The sequence below is a fragment of the Carcharhinus amblyrhynchos genome, chromosome 8 (assembly GCF_965287045.1).
Source record: "Carcharhinus amblyrhynchos chromosome 8, sCarAmb.v2.hapA, whole genome shotgun sequence".
Taxonomy (NCBI): Eukaryota; Metazoa; Chordata; class Chondrichthyes; order Carcharhiniformes; family Carcharhinidae; genus Carcharhinus; species Carcharhinus amblyrhynchos.
The window spans coordinates 127,021,450-127,043,027 of NC_137331.1; the positions used below are offsets into that span (position 1 = coordinate 127,021,450).

Sequence of the window (21,578 nt, forward strand, 5' to 3'; positions counted from 1 at the left end):
ATGAAGTGTATCCCAGGACATTGTGGGAGGCTAGGGAGGAAATTGCGGTTCCCCTAGCCGAGATATTTGAATCATTGATAGTCATGAGTGAGTTGCCTGAAGATTGGAGAGTGGCAAATGTTGTGTCTTTGTTTAAAAAGGGCTGCAGGGAAAAGCCTGGGAACTACAGACCAGTGAGCCTCACATCTGTGGTGGGTAAATTGTTGGAAGGTATTTTGAGAGACAGGATCTACAGGCATTTAGAGACGCAAGGACTGACTAGGGACAATCAACATGGTTTTGTTAGTGGAAAATCATGTCTCTCAAATTTGATTGAGTTTTTTGAAAGGGTAACCAAGAAGGTAGGTGAGGGCAGTGAGGTGTACACGGACTTTATCAAGGCCTTTGACAAGGTACCGCATGGTAGGTTGTTGCGTAAGATTAAAACTCACGGGATCCAGTGTGAGGTATCTAAATGGATACAAAATTGGCTTCTTGACAGAAGCCAGAGGTGGTTGTGCAGGGTTGTTTTTCAAACTGGAGGCCAGTGACCAGCGGTGTGCCTCAGGGATCAAGAAGGACAGGTTGCATCTAAACTGGAAGGGCATAAGTATTCTGGCCGTGAGGTTTGCTAGCGTTACACAGCATGATTTAAACTAGTTTGGCAGAGGGGTGGGAACCAAAGCCAAGGTGAATTAGTTGAAGGGGAACCAGAGAGTCAGGTCAGTAAGATTTAGAGAAACAGCAGGCAGGGTGGGGTTGCAAATCAGAGAGGGTCTGGTGGACTGAAATGCATTTGTTTCAATGTGAGAAATGTAACAGGTAAGGCTGGGACAAGTACTAAAAACTACGGTGTTGTTACCATTACAGAGACTTGGTTAAAGGAAGGACAGGATTGGCAGCTTAACATTCCAGGATACAGATGTTTCAGGTGGGATAGAGGGGGATATAAAAGGGATGGGGGAGTTCCACTACTGGTTAAGGGGAATATCACAGCTGTACTCCAGGAGGACACCTCTGAGGGTTCACATTAGCGAGACAATATGGGTAGAGCTCAGGAATAGGAAAGCTGTAGTCACAATGTTGGGGGTTTATTTTCGGCCACCCAACTGCCAGCAGGAGATCGAGGAACAGATATGTAGGCAGATTTTGGCAAAGTGTAAAAGAAACAGGGTTGTTGTGGTGGGAGATTTTAATTTCCCCTATATCATAAGAACATAAGAAATAGGAGCAGGAGTAGGCCATCGAGCCCTTCGAGTCTGCCCTGCCATTCAATAAGATCATGGCTGATCTGAAGTGGATCAGTTCCACTTTCCCGCTTTCTCCCCATAACCCTTAATTCCCTTGTCTATCAGAAACCTATCTACCCGTGACTTAAATATATATGCCGACGATACGAAGGTTGGTGGTGTTGTGGATAGTTTGGAGGGATGTCAGAAGTTGCAGCGTGACATAAATAGGATGCAAGACTGGGCGGAGAAGTGGCAGATGGACTTCAACGCAGATAAATGTGTAGTGGTCCATTTTGGCAGGACCAATGGGATGAAGGAATACAATATCAAGTGTAGGAGTCTTAGCTGTGTTGAAGAGCAGAAGGATCTTGGGATCCGGGTCCACAGGACTCTTAAATCGGCCTCGCAGGTGGAGGATGTGCTTAAGAAGGTGTATGGTGTACTGGCCTTCATTAATCGAGGGATTGAGTTTAGGAGTCGGGAGGTAATGTTGCAACTTTGTAAGACCCTTGTAATACCCCACTTGGAGTACTGAGCGCAGTTCTGGTTGCCTCACTATAGGAAGGATGTGGAAGCTATTGAAAGGATGCAGAGGAGATTTACAAGGATGTTGCCTGGATTGGGAGGCATGCCTTATGAAGATGGGTTGCGGGAGCTGGGACTCTTCTCCCTGGAGAGACGGAGGTTGACAGGTGACCTGATAGAGGTTTATAAAATGTTGAGAGGAATAGATAGGGTGGATTCTCGGAGGCTATTTCCCAGGTCGCTATGAGAGGACACAGATTTAAGGTGCAGGGAAGCAAGTACAGAGGAGATGTTAGGGGTAAGTTTTTCACTCAGAGGGTGGTGAGTGAATGGAATCGGCTGCTGTCGGTGGTGGTGGAGGCGAACTCGCTGGGGTCTTTTAAAAGACTTCTGGATGAGTATATGGGATCTAATGGGATTGGGGGTTATAGATAGGTCTATGGCTTAGTAGGTATAGAAGTGATCTTGTGGGCCGAAGAGCCTGTTTGTGCTGTAGTGTTCTATGTTCTATTCAGTGAGGCAGCCTCCACCACTTCAATGGGCAGAGAATTCCAGAGATTCACCACCCTTTGAGTGAAGAAGTTCCTCTTCAACTCCGATCTAAACTGCACCCTCCCCACCTTATCTTGAGGCTATGCCCTCTAGTCCTGCTGTCCTTTCTGACTGGGAAGAATCTCTCTACCTCTACCCTATCCATCCCTTTCATTATCTTATACATCTCCATAAGATCCCCCCTCATCCTTCTAAACTCCAACGAGTACAGACCCAGTCTATTTAGTCTCTTCATAGTCCAAACCCCTCATCTCTGGTATCAGCCTAGTGAACCTTCTCTGCACCCCCTCCAAGGCCAGTATAACCTTCCGCAAGTGCGGCGACCAAAATTGCACACAGTAACCCAGCTGCGGCCTCACCAGTACCCTGTACAGTTGCAGCAAGACCTCCCTGCTTTTATATTCTATCCCCCTTGCTATAAAGGCCAACATTCCATTCACCTTCCTGGATCACCTGCTGTACCTGCAGACTGGGTTTTTGCGACTCGTGCACAAGGACCCCCAGGTCCCTCTGCACCGTAGCATGCTGCAGCTTTTCGCCCTTTAAATAATAATCCCTCCTACTATTATTTCTGCCAAAGTGGATAACCTCACATTTGCTAACATTATACTCCATCTGCCAGGTCCTTGCTCACTCGCTCAGCCTATCCAGATCCCTCTGCAGACTTTCCACACACTCCACGCAGTTTGCTTTTCCACTCATCTTCGTGCCTTCAGCAAATTTCGTCACCCTACACTCAGCCCCCTCCTCCAGATCATCTATATAAATAGTAAATAGCTGAGGCCCCAGCACCGATCCCTGCGGCACTCCACTGGTCACCAACTGCCAATCAGAATAGCACCCATTGATACCAACTCTCTGCTTCCTATTAGACAGCCAATCCTCTATCCACATTAACACCTTACCCCCAACTCCGTGCACCCTAACCTTCTGTAGCAACCTTTTGTGAGGCACCTTATCAAACGCCTTTTGGAAATCTAAAAACACCACATCCACCAGTTCCCCTCTGTCTACTGTGCTAGTCACATCCTCATAGAAATCCAATAAATTTGTCAAACACGACTTCCCCTTAACGAATATCGACTGGGACTCATTTAGTGCGAGGGGCGTGGATGGGGCAGAGTTTGTAAGGAACATCCAGGAGGGCTTCCTGAAACAGTATGTAGATAGTCCAACTAGAGGAGGGCCCATACTGGACCTGGTATTGGGGAATGAGCCTGGTCAGGTGGTCAGTGTTTCAGTACGGGAGCAGTTTGGGAACAGTGACCACAATTCAGTAAGCTTTAAGGTACTGATGGATAAAGATAAGTGTAGTCCTCAAGTGAAGATGCTCAATTGGGGGAAGGCTAATTACAACAATATTAGACAGGAACTGAAGAATGTAGATTGGGGGCAGATGTTCGAGGGCAAATCAACATCTGGTATTTGGGAGGCTTTCAAGTTTAAGTTGATAGGGATTCTGGACTGGCATATTCGTGTAAGGATGAAGGATTAGTATGGTAAGTTTTGGGAATGTTGGATAACGAGAGATATTGTGAGCCTAGTCAGAGAGAAAAAGAAAGCCTTTATCAAGGGTAGGAGGCTGGGAACACACGGATCAAGTGTAGAATACAAGGTAGACAAGTCTCCTGGTCCTGATGGAATGCATCCCATGATACTAAAAGAGATGGCGGGAGAAATAGCAAATGCACTAGTGGTAATTTACCAAAATTCACTGGACTCTGGGGTGGTTCCCACAGATTGGAAAACAGCAAATGTAATGTCACTGTTTAAAAAAGGAGGGAGACAAAAGGCAGGTAACTATAGGCCGGTTAGCTTAACTTCTGTAGTAGGGAAAATGCTTGAATCTATCATCAAGTAAAAAGTAGTGAGGTGTCTGGATATAAATTGGAGTTTGCACATTCTCCTTGTGTTTGTATGGGTTTCCTCCGGGTGCTCCGGTTTCCTCCCACAGTCCAAAGATGTGCGGGTTAGGTTGATTGGCCATGTTAAAATTAACCTTTAGTGTCCTGAGATGTGTAGGTTTGTAGGATTAGTGGGTGAACGTATAGGGATATGGGGTCGGGCCTGGGTGGGATTGTGGTTGGTGCAGACTCGATGGGCCGAATGGCCTCTTTCTGCACTGTAGGATTTCTGTGATTCTATGAAATTGTCCCATTGGTAAGACGCAGCATGGTTTCATGAAGGGAAGGCCATGTTTGTCTAATTTGGTGGAATTCTTTGAGAACGTTACCTGTTCAGTGAACAATGGGGAACCTGTGGATGTGGTGTATCTGGATTTTCAGAAGGCATTTGACAAGGTGCCGCACCAAAGAGTGGGGGTAAATGGGTGTTTTTCTAGTTGGCGATCAGTGACTAGTGGGGTGCCTCAGGGATCAGTGTAGGGAATGTAATGGTTTACGATTTACATTGATGATTTGGAGTTGGAGACCAAGTGTAGTGTGTCAAAATTCGCAGATGACACTAAGATGGGTGGAAGAGCAAAGTGTGCAGAGGAGGCTTTGGAGAGGGTACAGAAAAGATTTACCAGGATGTTGCCTGGTATGGAGGACATTAGCTATGAGGAGAGGTTGGACAAACTTGGTTTGTTCTCACTGGAATGACGGAGGTTGAGGGGAGACCTGATAGAAGTCTACAGGATTATGAGAGGCATGGACAGAGTGGATAGTCAGAAGCTTTTTCCCAGGGTGGAAGAGTCAATTACTGGGGGGGGGGGCACAGGTTTAAGGTGCGAGGGGCAAGGTTTAAAGGAGATGTACGAGGCATGTTTTTTACACAAAGAGTGATGGATGCCTGGAACTTGCTGACGGGGTAAGTAGTGGAAGCGGATACAGTAGTGACTTTTAATGGGTCTCTTGATAAATACACAAAAAGGATGAAATAGAGGGATGTGGTCCCCAGAAGGGTAAGAGGTTGTTGTTCAGTCGGGCAGCATTGTCGGTGCAGGCTTGGAAGGCTGAAGGGCCTGTCCCTGTGCTGTAATTTTCTTTGCTTTTTGTTCTTAACATAAGGACATAAGAAACAGGAGCAGGAGTAGGCTATCTAGCCCCTCGAGCCTGCCCCGCCATTGAATAAGATCATGGCTGATCTGAAGTGGATCAGTTCCACTTTCCCGCTTTCTCCCCATAACCCTTAATTCCCTTGTCTGTCAAAGGAATTCTTCGTTCAGTGTTACTCTGCGGTGTGTTACTGTGTTCAGTGTTACTGTGCAGTGTGTGTTACAGCGCTCAGTGTTACTCTGTGGTCTGTGTTATTCAGTGTTACTCTGTGGAGTGTGCTACTGCGCTCAGTGTTAGTCTGCGGTGTGTGCTACTACGCTCAGTGTTACTCTGCAGTGTGTGTTACTGCGCTTGATGTTACTCTGTGATGTGTATTACTACGCTTGGTGTTACTCTGTGGTGTGTGTTACTGCGCTCAGTGTTACTCTGCAGTGTGTGCTACTGTGCTCAGTGATACTCTGTGGTGTATGTTACTGCGCTCAATGTTACTGTGCGGTGTGTGTTACTGCGCTCAGTGTTATTCTGAGGTGTGTGTTACTCAGTGATACTCTGCAGTGTGTGTGTTACTGCACTCAGTGTTATTCTGTGATGTGTGTTACTGTGCTGAGTGTTATGCTGTGGTGTGTGTTACTCAGTGTTAGTCTGCGGTGTGACTGCTCTCAGTGTTACTCTGCGATGTGTGTTACTGTGCTTAAGTGTTACTCTACGGTGTATGTTACTGAGCTCAATGCAACTCTGTAGTGTGTGTTACTCAATGTTACGCTGTAGTGTGTGTTACTGCACTCAGTGTTACTCTGTGGAGTGTGTTACTGCGCTCAATGTTACACTGCGGTGTGTTACTGTGCTCAGTGTTACTCTGTGGTGCGTGTTACTTTGTTACTGTGTGGTGTGTGTTACTGCGCTCAGTATTACTATGTGTTGTGTGATCCTGCAGTCAGTGTTACTCTGCGGTGTGTGTTACTGCACTCAGTGTTCCTCTGCAGTGTGTGTTACTGCACTTGGTGTTACCCTGTGGTATGTGTTCCTGCGCTCTGTGTTACTCTGTGGTGTGTGTTACTCAGTGTTACTCTGCGGTGTCTGTTTCTGTGTCAGTGTTAGTCTGTGGTCTGTGTTACTTAGCGTTACTCTGCAGTGTGAGTTACTCAGTGTTACACTGCCATGTTTGTTACTGCGCTCGGTGTTATTTTGTGATGTGTGTTAATGCGCTCGGTGTTACTCTGCGGTGTGTGTTAGTGCGCTCAGTGTTACTCTGTGGTGTGTGTTCCTACTCTCTGTGTTGCTCTGTGGTATGTGTTACTCAGTGTTACTCTGCGGTGTCTGTTTCTGTGTCAGTGTTAGCCTGTGGTCTGTGTTACTTAGCGTTATTCTGCAGTGTGAGTTACTCAGTGTTACTCTGCCATGTTTGTTACTGCACTAAGTTCCACTCTGCTGTGCGTGTTCCTGCTCTCAGTGTTACTCTGCAGTGTGTGTTACTGTGCACAGTGTTACTCTGCAGTGTGTGTTACTGCGCTTAGTGTTAGTTTGCGGTGTTACTCTTCGGTGTGTGTAACTCAGTTTTACTCTGGTGTGTGTTACTGCACTCAGTGTTAATGTGCAGTGTGTGTTATTGAGCTCAATGTTACCCTGCGGTGTGTGTTACTGCGTTCAGTGTTACTCTGTGGTGTGCACTACTGACTCAGTGTTATTCTGTGGTGTGTGTTACTGTGCTCAGTGTTACTCTGGTGTGTTTTACTCAGTGTTACTCTGTGGTGTCTGTGTTACTGCAGTGTGTGTTAGTCAGTGTTACTCTGCAGAGTGTGTTACTCTGTGTTTAGGTGGGATGTCTGTTACTGCGTTCTGTATTACTGTGCATTGTGTGTTACTGCACTCAGTGTTACTCTGTGCTGTGTGTTACTGCACTCAGTGATACTCTGTGTGATGTGTATTACTGTGCTCAGTGTTACTTTGTGGTGTGTTACTTCATGTGATTCGGCGGTATATGTTACTCAGTGTTACTCTGCGATCTGTGTTACTGCGCTCAGCGTTACTCTGTGATGTGTGTCACTGCGCTCAGTGTTACTCTGCGGTGTGTGTTACTCACTGTTACTCTGCAGTGTGTATTAATGCGCTCAGTGACACTCTGCAGTGTGTGTTACTGTGCTCAGTGTTACTGTGTGGTGTGTGTTACTGCGTTCATTATTACTCTGTGGTGTGTGTGACTGTGCTCAGTGTTACTCTGTGGTTGGTGTTACTCTGTGGCATGTGTTCCTCTGTGTTACTGTGCGGTGTGTGATACTCAGTGTTACTCTGTGGTATGTATCTCTGTGCTCAGTGTTATTCTGTATTGTGTATTACTGTGCTCTGTGTTACTCTGGGGTGTGTGTGTTACTGTGCCCACTGTTACTCTGCGGTGTGAGTTACTGTGCTCACTGTTACTCTGCGGTGTGTTATGGCACTCAGTATTACTCTGTGGTGTGTGTTACCGCACTCAGTGTTACTGTGCAGTGTGTGTTACTGCACTCAGTGTTGCTCTCCGGTGTCTGTTACTGTGCTCACTTACTGTGCTTACTCTATGTTACTCTGCCATGTGTGTTACTGAGCGTTACTGTGCGGTGTGTGTTACTGCGCTCAGTGTTGATGGGCGGTGTGTGTTACTGCGCTCAGTGTTACTGTGCAGTGTGTGTTACTGCACTCAGTATTACTCTGGTGTGTGTTACTGCGCTCATGGTTACTCTGCGGTGTGTATTACTGCGCTCAGTGTTACTCTGTGGTGTCTTTTACTCAGTGTTGCTCTGCAGTGTTTGTTACTGTGCTCACTGTTACTCTGAGGTCTGTGTTACTGCGCTCAGTCTTACTCTGCGGTATGTGCTACTGCACTCAGTGTTACTCTGCGGTGTGTGTTACTTACTGTTACACTGCGGTGTGTGTTGCTATGCTCAGTGTTGCTCTGTGCTGTGTGTTACTGCACTCAGTGTTACTCTGTGGTGTGTTTCACTCAGACTTACTCGGTGTGTGTTCCTGCGCTCAGTGTTACTGTGTGGTGTGTATTACTGTGCTCAGTGTTACTGTGCGGTGTGTATTACTGCACTCAGTGTTACTCTGTGGTGTGTGTTACTCAGTGTTAGTCTGTGGTGTGTTTTATTGCGCTCAGTGTTACCCTATGGTGTATGTGACTGCGCTCAGTGTTACTCTATGGTGTGTGTTACTCTATGTTACTCTGACATGTGTGTTACAGAGTGTTACTGTGCGGTGTGTGTTGCTGCGCTCAGTGTTGCTGGGTGGTGTGTGTTGCTGGGTGGTGTGTGTTACTGCGCTCGGTGTTACTGTGTAGTCTGTGTTACTGCACTCAGTGTTACTGTGCAGTGTGTGTTACTGCACTCAGTGTTACACTGCGCTGTATGTTACTGCACTCACGGTTACTCTGCAGTGTATATTACAGTGCTCTGTGTTACTCTGCAGTGTGTTACTGCACTCAGTGTTACTCTGTGGTGTCTTTTACTCAATGTTACTCTGCGGCATTTGTTACTGTGCTCAGTGTTACTCTGAGGTGTGTGTTATTGCACTCAGTGTTACTCTGTGGTGTGTACTACTGCACACAGTGTTACTCTGCGGTGTGTATTTCTCAGGGTTTCTGTGTTGTGTGTTCCTGCACTGAGTGTTAATGTCCGGTGTGTATTGCTGCATTCAGTGTTACTCTGTGGTGTGTGTTACTGTGCTCAGTGTTCAGTATTACTCTGTGATGTGTGTTACTGTGCTCAGTATTACTCTGCAGTGCATGTTACTGTGCTTGTTACTCTGCAGGGTTTGTTGCTGCACTCAGTGTTATCCGCAGTGTGTGTGACTGCGCTCAGTGTTACTCTGTGGTGTGAGTTACTTTACTCAACATTACTCTGCGGTGTGTGTTACTGTGCTCAGTGTTACTCTTCAGTGTGTGTTACTGTGCTTACTGTTATTCTGCCATGTGCATTACTCAGTGTTACTCTGCGGTGTGTGTTACTGTGCTCAGTTTTACTCTGCGGTGTGTGTTACTGTTACTCTGCAGTGTGTGTTACTGCGCTCAGTTTTGCCCTGCGTGTCTGTTTCTCAGTGTTAGTCTACGATGTGTGTTACTGCACTAAGTGTTACTGTGCAGTGTATTGCTGCGCTCAGTGTTACTCTGCGGTGTGTGTTATTCAGCGTTACTCTGCGGTTTGTGTTACTGCGCTCAGCCTTACTCTGCATTGTTTTGTTACTCAATGTTACTCTGCGGTTTGTGTTACTGCGCTCAGTATTACTCTGTGGTGTGTGTTGCTGCGCTCAGTGTTACTCTGTGGTATATGTTACTGTGCTCAGTGTTACTCTGTGTTGTGTGTTACTGTGCTCAGTGTTACTCTGTGGTGTATGTTACTGCACTCAGTGTTACTCTGTGGTGTGTGTTACTGCGCTCAGTGTTACTCTGTGGTGTGTGTCACTCAGTCTGTGCCTGTTCGGTGTGTCAGATACAACTTTACTCTGACAGTTCTCTGTGCTATTTCCCTTGTCCAGATTTGTACTTCATGTACTATGCTGCTCGGATTCCCCTGCCTTTTTCCTATCTGCAATGTTCTGTGTCTCACATGTTGCGCAGTGTGCTGCCTCTGGGATGCTCTGTATTAGTTGGTGTTCAGCCCTTGAGGTTCTGTCATTCTGATGTTCCTAGCCTGCTATTGAAGATTTGACTGCTTGTCTGTTCTAAGTGCTGTGTCTCCATATGACTGCATCATTTTCATGTATCTAAATGTGCAGTTGAGGTTATAAAAACAGCATTAAATCCTCATGGTCATTAGCAATGGTTCTACAGAAATGGAAATTAATAGACAATAAATTATTATTTTATATTTTATTGCACGGATGATGAGCTTCCTAATACTTTTTGAATTACTTAAAGCAAATGATTTATTGCTGTGTCCTGGCCACTCAAAGCCGAGTCGACACTGAAGAATCCTTCAGATGAGGAGTGAGATAGTTTGTTGTGAAGTGTTGCATAGAAATGTTGATCCAGTGAACTGTAACAGTGACTTCTGGAAGAGGAGGACAGCATCAGCCAGCTTAGCATTGCTCAGGATTCCTGCTCCTAATCACTGTCCAGTGATCCCTGGACTAAGGAAAGGGAAAATCAGCCAGGATTCCTGCTCCTGATCACTGTCCAGTGATCCCTGGGTTAGAGAGAGAGAGAGGAAATCAGCCAGGGTTCCTGCTCCTGATCACTGTCCAGTGATCCCTGGGTTAGAGAGAGAGGGGAAATCAGCCAGGGTTCCTGCTCCTGATCACTGTCCAGTGATCCCTGGGTTAGAGAGAGAGAGTGGAAATCAGCCAGGGTTCCTGCTCCTGATCACTGTCCAGTGATCCCTGGGTTAGAGAGAGAGAGAGGGGAAATCAGCCAGGGTTCCTGCTCCTGATCACTGTCCAGTGATCCCTGGGTTAGAGAGAGAGAGAGGAAATCAGCCAGGGTTCCTGCTCCTGATCACTGTCCAGTGATCCCTGGGTTAGAGAGAGAGAGAGGGGAAATCAGCCAGGGTTCCTGCTCCTGATCACTGTCCAGTGATCCCTGGGTTAGAGAGAGAGAGAGGAAATCAGCCAGGGTTCCTGCTCCTGATCACTGTCCAGTGATCCCTGGGTTAGAAAGACAAAAAAGTTTGACAGCAGCAGGGAAGAAGCTGTTCTTGAATCGGTTGGTACGTGACCTCAGACTTTTGTATCTTTTTCCCGATGGAAGAAGGTGGAAGAGAGAATGTCCGGGGTGGGTGGGGGTCCTTAATTATGCCGGCAGCTTTGCCGAGACAGCAGGAAGCGTAGACAGAGTCAATGGATGGGAGGCTGGTTTGAGTGATGGACTGGGCTACATTCATGACCCTTTGTATTTCCTTGTGGTCTTGGGCAGAGCAGGAGCCCAGACCAAGCTGTGATACAACCAGAAAGAATGCTTTCTATGGTGCATCTGTAAAAGTTGGTGAGAATCGTAGCTGACATGCCAAATTTCCTTAGTCTTCTGAGAAAGTAGAGGCATTGGTAGACTTTCTTAACGATAGTGTTGGCGTAGGGGGGACCAGGACATGTTGTTGGTGATCTGGATACTGAAAAACTTGAAGCTCTCGAGCCTTTCTGTTTCGTCCCCATTGATGTAAACAAGGGCATGTTCTCCATCGCACTTCCTGAAGTCGATGACTATCTCTTTCATGGCTGTTGAATATCCTGAGTGTTGTTGGAGCTCTGATCATCCAGGCAAGTGGAGAGTATTCCATTACACCTCTGACTTATGCATTGTAGATGGTGGACAGGCTTTGGGGAGGCAGCAGGTGAGTTATTCACTGCAGTCTCTAACCTGCTTTGGTAGCCACAGTATTTACATGGCCAGTTCAGCTTCTGACCAGTGGTAACCCCTAGGGTTTTGATAATGGAGGATTCAGTGATGGTAATTCACTGGATGTCAAAGAGAGATGGTTAGATTCTCTTTTGTTAGAGATAGTCATTGCCTGGAATTTGTGTGGCGTGAATGTTACTTTCCACTTATCAACCCAAGCCTGGATATTGTCCAGGCCCTGCTGCATTTGGACGTGGACTGCTTCAGTATCTGAGGAGTCGCGAATGGTGCTGAACATTGTATGATCATCGGCGAATATCCCCACTTCCCACCTTATTATGAAGGGAAGGTCATTGATGAAACATCTGAAGATTGTTGGGTTTAGGGCACTCCCCTGAGGGACTCCTGTAGTGATGTCCAGGAGCTGAGATGAATGACATCTACTCACCACAACCATTTTCCTATGTAACAGGTAGAACTCCAACCAGCAGAGAGGTTCCGCCTGATTCCCATCCACTCCAGTTTTGCTAGGGCTCCTTGATGCCACGCTCACTCAAATGCTGCCTCGATATCAGGGGCAGTCACTCTCACCTCTCCTCATTTCAGCAGTTCCCGCTCCTGATCACTGATCAGTGACTCCTGGACTGGAGAGAGAGGAAATCATAGAATCCATAGAATTCTGACAGTGCAGAAGGAGGCCTTTCGGCCCATCGAGCCTGCACCAACAACAATCCCACCAAAGCCCTGGGTTTGAGAGAGGGGGGATATCAGCCAGGGTTCCTCTGCCTAATGAGTTGTGTAAAATTAATTTGAATAGTTATCCAATGAAGTATGTTGCTGCTGGCCACATTCTTATTGGTAGGAGCAATTTAGCAATAGAAGCGATATTTCTAATGTTCTTTTATAGCCCCAAGCTTCTGTCTCACTCACTAATTTCATATCACACTCGTTAGCTGGCTTTTTCACTTACTCACTCACCACGGCACTCACTCCCTCATTACCTCAGATATTCTCTCTCGCTCACTCACTCACTCAGATATTCACTCGCTCACTCACACTCTCATCTCATGCACTTACCTCACTCATTCACTCACTTGCTCATCTCACTCACACTTCACTCATCTCTCACCTCATTCACTCATTGACATCATTCACTCAGCTCACTCAAGCAGTCACTCACCCAGTCACTTATTCACACACTCGTTCACTCACTTGCTGACTTACACACTCACCCAAACACTCATTCGCTCATACTCACACATGTTCACAGACGCACTCACTCACTCTGTCTCCCTCACAAACACATTCTCTCTCAACACAGATACACACACAAGCATATACATATACACACATTTTATACACATACACATATATACTTAGACATACCAATGCACATATGCACACGTGTACACACACATACACTCACACTCGCTCCCTCACCCTGTGACATGCATCTCAGATGTCAATTCCCTCTTGTCTGTTTGACTCCACATTCTCTGACCTGTCTCTCAGTTTCATGCATCTTATTTGTTCTCACAATGTCATAACGTTATTTTTTTGTAAAATTGCCTCCCTAACCCATTTAGGAAGAAGGGAATATCCCTGAACCGTAAGATTGCAGTGTATTCTAATCAGCAGTAGTTTGGAATAAGAGATTGTGTTTTTAGAGAGATTGTTGACGTGGGGACGATGGAGGCTGAATTGCTCTCCGACAGCCGAGTAATTCACACATTCACCTTCTGTTCATTCCTATCTGCAACATCAATTAAATTGTTTGTAGAAACTAATTGAATGTGGCTTAATCACACATCTTAATAGCTTTACACGGTTTGAACTTCCTGTTAATTCGAGTAATAAAATAAAATGAGTGCGCTGGCTGTGTAATTAGCGAGGTGGCTTGTGAAGAAATTAGTGCTTTATGGCTTGTAATAAAGAGAGTGCTGCCACCTCATTCTGACGGACTCTCGCTGCAATCTGCTGATTCGGAATTTTTCCTTTTAATTTACTCTCCGCTCCCGCTTGTTAATTGTGTTTTAAAGAGGCACACGCACTCTCGCTTTCTCAGACCCCACCAATGAATTCATCTAAACCCTTCAGCAAAATGTTTTTCCCCAATTCTCTTAACATCACAGACTCTCATTTCTGGATTCCTGAGCTGTACTGAGGGAGTGCCACACTGTCAGAGGGTCAGTGCTGAGGGAGTGCCGCACTGTCAGAGGGTCAGTGCTGAGGGAGTGCCGCACTGTCAGAGGGTCAGTGCTGAGGGAGCGCCGCACTGTCAGAGGGTCAGTGCTGAGGGAGTGCCGCACTGTCAGAGGGTCAGTGCTGAGGGAGTGCCGCACTGTCAGAGGGTCGGTGCTGAGGGAGTGCCGCACTGTCAGAGGGTCAGTGCTGAGGGAGTGCCGCACTGTCAGAGGGTCAGTGCTGAGGGAGTGCCACACTGTCAGAGGTTCAGCGCTGAGGGAGCGCCGCACTGTCAGAGTGTCAGTGCTGAGGGAGTGCTGCACTGTCAGAGGGTCAGTGCTGAGAGAGCGCCTCACTGTCAGAGGGTCAGCGCTGAGGGAGTGCCGCACTGTCAGAGGGTCAGTGCTGAGGGAGTGCCGCACTGTCAGAGGGTCAGTGCTGAGCGAGTGCCGCACTGTCAGAGGGTCAGCGCTGAGAGAGTGCCGCACTGTCAGAGGGTCAGTGCTGAGGGAGTGCCGCACTGTCAGAGGGTCAGCGCTGAGAGAGTGCCGCACTGTCAGAGGGTCAGCGCTGAGAGAGTGCTGCACTGTCAGAGGGTCAGTGCTGAGGGAGTGCCGCACTGTCAGAGGGTCAGTGCTGAGAGAGTGCCGCACTGTCAGAGGGTCAGTGCTGAGGGAGTGCCGCACTGTCAGAGGGTCAGCGCTGAGAGAGTGCCGCACTGTCAGAGGGTCAGTGCTGAGGGAGTGCCGCACTGTCAGAGGGTCAGTGCTGAGGGAGTGCCGCACTGTCAGAGGGTCAGTGCTGAGGGAGTGCTGCACTGTCAGAGGGTCAGTGCTGAGGGAGTGCCGCACTGTCAGAGGGTCAGTGCTGAGGGAGTGCCGCACTGTCAGAGGGTCAGTGCTGAGCGAGTGCCGCACTGTCAGAGGGTCAGTGCTGAGGGAGTGCCGCACTGTCAGAGGGTCAGTGCTGAGGGAGTGCTGCACTGTCAGAGGGTCAGTACTGAGGGAGCGCCGCACTGTCAGAGGGTCAGTTCTGAGGGAGCGCCGCACTGTCAGAGGGTCAGTACTGAGGGAGCGCTGCACTGTCAGAGGGTCAGTGCTGAGGGAGTGCCGCACTGTCAGAGGGTTCTTGAAGAGTGCATCACTGTTTGTTGCTGCCCATTTTGAATGACATGTTAAACACGTCACTCAGGTAGTTGTTAATCAGGATACGATACATTATCAAGAGCAGGTGAATGAATCTGTCCTTCCCTCCAAAGGCTTTGAATCACATATACTTTCTGTAGAAGGTGCTTGTATTTCACATCCCAGATTGTCCTTGTGATGGTGCTGAGCTGCCTTCTGCCATCACTGAGGTACAGCCTCAAACTCAACAGGAAATTTCATCATCTTCCAGTCACCTGAAATGAATATGATCTCAAATGTGAAATTGCCTTGAATATTCATGTCCCACCTTTACAAATCTGTCTCTGCGAAATCTGTCAGATTCAACTCATTTCTTCCTATTTGTGCTATCAGTTCATGTTGTGAATGCTTTGCATTCAGGTAAATTGTTTTGCTGCTTCTTCTGGCATGCCCCCCCCCCCCCCCCCCCCCCCGCCATACATCCCACTGAACCAGGGTTTGTTCCCTGGCTTGATGGTAATGTTCTGGGCCATGAGATTATACAGTTGTCCTGCTGTCGATAGCCCGTGGCTGCCCAGCTTTGAGCTGTTCGATCTGTTCCATTTAGCAGATGATGAACATAGAACATTACAAAGCAGAACAGGCCCTTCGGCCCACGATGTTGCGCCGACCAATTAAAATGCAATGACCTTCTAACCTAAACCAATCCCTTTTCGTCCATAAACCTATCCACGGATCTCTTAAATGCCCCCAAACTAGGCGCATTTACAACTGCAGCAGGCAGGGCATTCCAATCCCTCAACACCCTCTGGGTAAAGAACCCATCTCTGACATCCGTCCGATAACTACCCCCCCTTAATTTAAAGCTATGCCCCCTCGTGCTAGCTTTCTCCATCCGAGGAAAAAGGCTTTCAGGGGAATAGGGGCTTTTCAGGAATAGGGGCTTTACAGGATAGGAGCTTTGCAGATTGGGGCTCAACCTGTAAGTCAGTGTTTTTTGGTGATGGACATTGAAACTCTCCACCATAAGGCCGTTCTGTGGCATTGCCATCCTCAGTGCCTTTTCGAAGTGATGCCCAGCTGGTGGAGGACACTTAGAACATAGAACATAGAACATAGAACATTACAGCGCAGAACAGGCCCTTCGGCCCACGATGTTGCGCCGACCAGTTACAAAAACAATGACCCACTAGCCTATACCAATCCCTTTTCGTCCATAAACCTATCCAGAGATCTCTTAAACGCCCCCAAACTAGACGCATTTACAACTGCAGCAGGCAGGGCATTCCAATCCTTCACCACCCGCTGGGTAAAGAACCTACCCCTGACATCCGTCCTGTAGCTACCCCCCCTTAATTTAAAGCCATGCCCCCTCGTGCTAGCTTTCTCCATCCGAGGAAAAAGGCTATCACTATCCACCCTATCTAAACCTCTAATCATCTTATATGTTTCAATAAGATCCCCTCTTAGCCGCCTTCTTTCCAACGAAAACAACCCTAAATCCCTCAGTCTCTCCTCATAGGACCTCCCCACCATACCAGGCACCATCCTAGTAAACCTCCTCTGCACCCTCTCCAACGCCTCCACATCCTTCTTGTAATGCGGGGACCAGAACTGCACACAGTACTCCAAGTGTGGCCGCACTAGAGTAGTGTACAGTTGCAACATTACACTGCGACTCCTAAATTCAATCCCCCTACCAATAAACGCCAAGACACCGTACGCCTTCTTAACAACCTTATCTACTTGATTCCCAACTTTCAGGGATCTATGTACACACACACCTAGATCCCTCTGTTCATCCACACTATTCAAAGTCCTCCCGTTAGCCCTATACTCGACACATCTGTTGCTCCTACCAAAGTGAATTACCTCACACTTCTCTGCATTAAATTCCATCCGCCACCTCTCGGCCCAGCTCTGCAACCTATCTAAGTCTCCCTGCAGACTATGACACCCTTCCTCACAATCTACCACACCTCCAATTTTGGTGTCATCAGCAAATTTACTAATCCACCCAACTATACCCTCATCCAGATCATTAATAAAAATTACAAACAACAGTGGCCCCAAAACAGATCCCTGAGGCACACCACTCGTAACTGTACTCCATGATGAATATTTACCATCCACCACCACCCTCTGTCTCCTATCTGATAGCCAATTCCTGATCCAACTTCCTAGATTACCCACAATCCCATACATCTGCATTTTCTGCAGAAGCCTACCATGGTGAACCTTAACGAACGCCTTACTAAAATCCATGTATACCACGTCAACTGCCTTACCCCCATCCACCTCTTTGGTCACCTTCTCAAAAAACTCAATAAGGTTAGTAAGGCACGACCTACCCGCTACAAAACCATGTTGACTATTTCTAATCAATTCATTACACTCCAAATAACTATAAATCCTATCCCTAATAATTTTTTCTAAAACCTTGCCCACAACAGAAGTAAGACTCACCGGTCTATAATTCCCGGCAAAGTCTCTGTTCCCCTTCTTAAACAATGGGACAACATTCGCTATCCTCCAATCCTCCGGGACTACACCAGAGACCAATGACGACCTGAAGATCTGAGCCAGAGGCTCTGCAATCACCTCTCTAGCCTCCCAGAGAATCCTAGGGTAGATCCCATCCGGACCAGGGGACTTATCTATTTTCAGCCCCTCAAGAATTTCCAGCATATCCTCTTTATCAACCGTAATACTGTCTATTTTACACCCCTGCAACCCAATGTCCTCCTCAGCTATATTCATGTCCCCCTGCGTGAACACCGAAGAGAAATATTGGTTCAATACTTCTCCAATCTCCTCCGGTTCCACACACAACTTCCCCCTGCTGTCTGTAACTGGCCCTAATCTTGCCCTGACCAACCTTCTGTTCTTGACATACCTATAGAACGCCTTAGGATTCTCCTTAATCCTATCAGCCAAAGTCTTCTCATGTCCTCTTTTAGCCCTTCTCAACTCACTCTTCAACTCCCTCCTAGCCAATCTAAAGCTTTCTAGTGCACTATCTGAGCCCTCCAATCTCATCCTAACATAAGCCTCCTTTTTCTTTTTAACCATCGACTCAACTCTTTTAGTGCACCACGGTTCCCTAGATCTACCAAATCCACCATGCCTGACAAGGACATACCTATCAAGGACTCGCAGTAGCTGCTCCTTGAAAAAACTCCACATTTCAGACGTTCCCAGTCCCTGTAATCCCCTAATCCAATCCATGCTTCCTAATTCACTTCCTAATTCACTTGGTGGAAGTTTTCTTGCCTGTGTTTCACCTGATTCTTTTAGACTTCATGAGGTCCAGAGTCCATATTGATGACTCCGAGGACAGCCCCCTCCTGATATTGTACGCCTGTGCCATCACCCTACCAATGGGACAGGGTATATCCAGGGTTGGTGTTGATGGTGTCTGGGACATTTAAGGTATTCTCTGCCCGTTGAAGTGGTGGAGGCTACCTCGCTAAATATTTTTAAGACGCGGGTTGATGGGTTTTTGATGAGAGAGGGGAGTAAGGGTTATGGGGAGAGGGTGGGAAAGTGGAACTGAGCCACGACAGATCAGCCATGATCTTATTGAATGGCGGGGCAGGCTCCAAGGGCTAGATGGCCTACTCCTGCTCCTATTTCTTATGTTCTTACTTGGTAACTGTGATTTTTGCCTTACTTGTCTCTGGGATATTTTCTCCCAGTTTTGACATCAATTTTCCATATGTTAATGAAGACTTTGCAGGAATGATTGGGGATGTCCCATTGTCATTCTGGTCCCTCGGTTGATGCTGGCTGGTGTGTCCTATTTTAATGATTTTGAACTTTCCTGTCGAGATTTTAAACAGCCGAGGGGCTCGCTAGGATATTTCAAAGGGGCCGAATGGCCTAATTCTGCTCCGATATAGAACATAGAACACTACAGCACAAACAGGCCCTTCGGCCCACGAGTTGCGCCGATCACATCAACACCTACCAATCTGTAGACCTATCTATAACCCCCAATCCCATTAAACCCCATATACTCATCCAGAAGTCTTTTAAAAGACCCCAGTGAGTTCGCCTCCGCCACCACTGACGGCAGCCGATTCCATTCAGTCACCACCTTCTGAGTGAAAAACGTACCCCTAACATCACTTCTGTACTTTCCTCCCCGCACCTTAAATCTGTGTCCTCTCGTAGCGACCATTTCAACCCGGGGAAATAGCCTCTGAGAATCCACCCTATCTATTCCTCTCAACATTTTATAAACTTCTATCAGGTCGCCTCTCAACCTTCGTCTCTCCAGGGAAAAGAGTCCTAGCTCCCTCAACCTAACTTCATAAGGCATGCCTCCCAGTCCAGGCAACATCCTTGTAAATCTCCTCTGTACCCTTTCAATACCTTCCACATCCTTCTTGTAGTGAGGTGAACAGAACTGCGCACAGTACTCCAAATGAGGCCTGACAAGGGTCCTAAACTCAATCCCTCGATTAATGAAGGCCAGTACACCATACGCCTTCTTGACCACATCCTCCACCTGCGAGGCCGATTTAAGAGTCCTGTGGACCCGGACCCCAAGATCCTTCTGCTCTTCAACACTACTAAGACTCCTGCCCTTGATAGTGTACTCATTCATCCCGTTGGTTCTGCCAAAATGGACGACTACACATTTACCCGTGTTGAAGTCCATCTGCCACTTCTCCGCCCAGTCCTTCATTCTATTTATATCTTATGAACTAAGAGGGCAATTTAGAGTCAGCCACACTGAAGTGAGTCTGGTGTCACATGTTGACCTGACTGGGTTACAACAGCAGATTTCTTTACCTAAAGGACACCTGTGAAATCCAGGTCAGGAAAAATCAGCTGCTCTTTGGAATTCTCCAGGAATTGGCAGATTGTGATCCCTGAAAGTTGGCACCCAGGTTGATAAGGTTATTAAGAAGGTGTACGGTGTATTAGTTTTTATTGGTAGAGGGATTGAATTTCGGAGCCGTGAGGTCATGTTACAACTGTACAAAACTCTGGTGCGGCCGCACTTGGAGTATTGCGTACAGTTCTGGTCGCTGCATTATAAGAAAGATGTGGAGGCATTGGAAAGGGTGCAGAGGAGGTTTACCAGGATGTTGCCTGGCATGGTGGGAAGGTCTTATGAGGAAAGGCTGAGGGACTTGAGGTTATTTTCATTAGAAACAAGAAGGTTGAGAGGTGACCTAATTGAGGCATACAAGATGATCAGAGGGTTAGATAGGGTGGACAGTGAGAGCCTTTTTCCTCAGATGGTGATGGCTAACACGAGGGGACATAGCTTTAAATTAAGGGGTGGTAATTATAGGACGGATGTCAGAGGTAGGTTCTTTACTCAGAGGGTAGTAAGGGCGTGGAATGCCCTGCCTGCAGCAGTTGTGGACTCGCCAACTTTAAGGGTGTTCAAGTGGTCAGTGGATAGGCATATGGATAACATTGGAATAGTTTAGGTTAGTGGGTCATTAGATTGGTTCCACTGGTTGGCGCAACATCGAGGGCCGAAGGGCCTGTACTGCGCTGTAATGTTCTATGTTCTATGTTCTAGCGTGATCACGGATCTCTTTCCGAGGTGGCAGCCTCTCACCCAGACCAGATCTGAGCTCTATGTGACAGCGCTCCCTGGATTCAATACCCTTGGGGCAGCTAGGAAGGGGCAATAAATATTGTCCTGCTACTAGTGTAAACACACCTGAGAGCAATAAATACAGCCACAAATAAGCCAACAATTTGCCAGGTCCGCACAAAACCCGGGCCAGGTGACCCTCGATTGTGCTGATACCAAACTGATACCAAACATGTGGAGTCGGGAGATAATGCTGCAACTTTATAAGACCCTGGTCAGACCCCACTTGGAGTACTGTGCTCAGTTCTGGTCGTCTAATTACAGGAAGGATGTGGAAGCTATTGAGAGGGTGCAGAGGAGACTTACAAGGATGTTGCCTGGATTGGGAGGCATGCCTTATGAAGATAGGTTGAGGGAGCTCAGTTCTTTCTCCTTGGAGAGACGAAGGATGAGAGGTGACCTGATAGAGGTTTATAAGATGTTGAGAGGTATTGATCGAGTGGATTCTCGGAGGCTATTTCCCAGGGCTGAAACGGTCGCTACGAGAGGACACAGGTTTAAGGTGCTGGGGAGTAGGCACAGAGGAGATGTCAGGGGTAAGTTTTTCACTCAGAGAGTGGTGGGCGTGTGGAATCGGCTGCTGGTGGTGGTGGTGGAGGCGGATTCAATAGGGTCTTTTAAAAGACTTCTGGGTGAGTACATGGGACTTAGTAGGATTGAGGGTTAGAACATAGAACATAGAAAAACTACAGCACAAACAGGCCCTTCGGCCCACAAGTTGCACCGATCACATCTCTACCTACTAGGCTTACCTATGACCTACTCCAAGTGGGATCTGACTAGGGTTTTGTACAGCTGCAGCATTATCTCCTGACTCCTAAACTCAATCCCTCGATTAATGAAGGCCAGTACACCATACACCATACGCCTTCTTAACCACATCCTCTAACTGCGAAGCCGATTTGAGAGTCCTATGGACCCGGACCCCAAGATCCCTCTGATCTTCCACACTGCTAAGAGTCTTACCCTTGACATTATACTCCTTCATCCCATTTGACCTGCCAAAATGGACCACTACACATTTATCTGGGTTGAAGTCCATCTGCCACTTCCCTGCCCAGT

General features: G+C 47.3%; 1 protein-coding gene across 2 annotated transcripts in view; it reads left to right on the forward strand.

Annotated features, from left to right (window-relative positions):
- agap3 (ArfGAP with GTPase domain, ankyrin repeat and PH domain 3) overlaps positions 1 to 21,578 on the forward strand; it is a 715,466-nt gene that overhangs the window by 520,178 nt on the left and 173,710 nt on the right. The window lies entirely within an intron of this gene.